Raw genomic sequence first — 2,941 nt, 5'->3', positions numbered from 1 at the left:
CAAAGCAATGTAATTACATACTTACAAAATATTCAAAGTTCACCAATAATTACCAATCTCGTGTGAATGTTTAAGTAAGCTTGGTTTTAAACATTTAAGTCATTTAAAAAAATAATAACAAATTGACTTACAATAATAAAATAAAATATTAATAAATATTTGTGGTAATAAAAAAAATTATTATTACTAAAATCGATAGGGTTTTTGTGACGTTTAAGGCACATAACATTGATAATAAATTCGTTTTTATAACGGCACTGTTTAGTTATTTTTTAAGAATAATTTTATTTGATATAATCATATTAAATATTCTATTTTGCATATATATAATTTTTATCAATAATGTGTGATTATATTGGGCTTAACAATACTTTGATGATGCAGAATTCATCATATACTTTTTTATGCTAATCTCAACTACTCCTGTAACAGATCTCAATTTAATTAAAATAGAATCAAAACTTGAAAAAAGAAAGTTTTACTTTAAGAAATTTGTAGTCTCGTAGGAGGCTGAAAAAAAAAATCACAAATAATTCTTAATTTTATGAAAAACAAAATTTTATTTTATATAGAGCCTGAAAAGCCCCGTTCTATAGGTTTTAACGAACACAAAATCTACTTCTAAAAGAAATTTTATCTGTTTTAATATGCTACAATTTAGAAGTACCTAATTTAAATAGATTTTAGTTATTAAAACCCATTAAACAAAAAAATGCAAGACTTGAAAAAAAAAAAAAAGCACACAGACAAAATATTTCTGTAGAGAATCAGAACATTGACGTTACGAACTTTTTTTTCGAGTTTTAGGTCTACTAGGAGGCTGATAAACACACTCAGGAATAGTTCAGGATTTTAAGAACAACAAAAGTTTGCTGGATATAGACGCTGTAAAGCTCCCCTCCCCCTTCAAATGGTGTTAACGAAGAAAAACTACTTTTTTTAAAAAAAGATGTATCTAGTTAGCTACGCACCCATTTAAAAAAAACTTGACTTTAATAATTTGTAGTAATTATTTCCTATTCAACAAAAAAAAAAACCTTGCGTTAAAGACAAAATAAAATATACAATACCTACTTTTTTTGTAGAGAATCAGACCATGGTCAATACTAAATTTTGTGTTATTCTTTGACCTTCTAATTATTGAACACTTACGGTATACCCTGTATACCAATCTAATGTAATTAAAAATGGTCTATAATTTAATTGACAATGGTTTATGTTATTAACAATGGTCTAGAATGTAATTACCAATGGTCATACCACGAAAATTGATCAGATCTTAAGGAAACCGTAGTTGAACTTACATATAAAAATAACGGGTTATTTATACTTTATTTTTTAAAATTCAAAATCTCAATCTTTTCTTACAAGAAAACTAAAGTAAATATTTTAAAAACTGCCAAGAAGGACTTAAGAAACTTCCCCAAACCTTTAAATGCGACAGATGGATTAAAGCCAGTCATACGAGGCTTAACTTACACATATTCAAAATACAATCAGCATCCCGATTAATTTTTAAGCCTGACTCCATTCGATGAAGAGAGATGTAATTTCGTTCTGAAAACAGAGGGATAACCACGATCTAATCGGAACCTGTATTTGCCAACTGTGATGAGTTTCATTTGATTGAACAGTTCTCAGATCTTTTGTTTGTTTAAAATTGATTTTCACTCAACTGACGTTAGCCATTGGTCCCGACGATACATTTTCATTTTTCCCGATACATTTCAAATATCCTCACACATCAGAGTAAAAGTCTAATATTTGTGAAGGATTACATATTCCTCTAGTTAGATTTGTTTCTTTTACTTAGACGTTTTGCCGTTAAAATCAGAAATAATTTTCCCTACCGTTTACAAGTCTTTTTTTATTAAATGATTTTCTTGTTTAAAACGAGATATAATAGGTTTTTAGATATATTAACACAAAGCTTTTTTTGTTGCTAGTGATGCTATGATATTTTTGATCAAACTTCACATTCGTTTAGATATCGAGATAGATCTCGATTCCGATGTCAACGGGCTGCCCTCATTCATCTGGTCTAGAGAAGAATATGAAGCATAATACGATGGCAAATGTGAAGCATTCTAAAACTTCAACCACTGGCAATAGGGGAAACAAGTTTTATTTTGTAATTTTATAGGACGGTGATTAGCTTTAAATAAATTACATCGTGTGAAGAAATATATAAACTACATAAATTAATAATTGAATTAAGTGGAAAAAAAGTATTAAGGTATAACTTATAGAGTTTATTTTATTATTTTGGGATTAATTATTTTATAGAACAGAATTAATAGTATACTGCCAAAATTTAAGGGCATAAAGTATTAGTGTTCAAATATTCATTTATACAATATATGCAGAAACAGGAGAACAAAAGAAAAGAAATGAAAATGATAAGAATAGTTAGTACTATAAATTAAAAGAAAAAATTATTAATATAAAGAAATATATAAATAAAGGACAAAAAATATAATGAATTAAAACTAATCAAATAATAATTTTAAAAAAATAATGTACAAGAAAAAGAAAATTAATTTTAAGTAACAATAAAATAAACACTATATCTAATATTTACATTCTGGCTGGGGAACTCCCGTGTGGAAGGCAAAGCAGGGCTCCTAAAGATCCCAGCACTTCTCTACCAGATGCGTCACTAGTATTGAGTGAGTGTGGGTGGGGACTGAGTGAGACTTCTTGAGTCGCATATATGCAGTGTGTATAACAAAATTAATTGTTTTCTTTGAAAGTTATTATAAACATTTTATATGTTATAAGTTTAACGATAACCATATTTTTTTTAATCATTTTTTTTTTACATAAAAAGATTCTTAACTAAGATTTTAACTTTTATTTTTGTTAAATCCTCTCTTTACGAAATTGAAATTGTTATTTTAATAAATTTAAATTTTCCTTATATTACATTATATTATATTTT

This window comes from Halyomorpha halys, unplaced genomic scaffold (assembly GCF_000696795.3).
Source record: "Halyomorpha halys isolate HHAL.00 unplaced genomic scaffold, Hhal_1.1 Scaffold231.1, whole genome shotgun sequence".
NCBI classification, from domain to species: domain Eukaryota; kingdom Metazoa; phylum Arthropoda; class Insecta; order Hemiptera; family Pentatomidae; genus Halyomorpha; species Halyomorpha halys.
Note: the sequence above shows the minus strand (reverse complement) of the source record.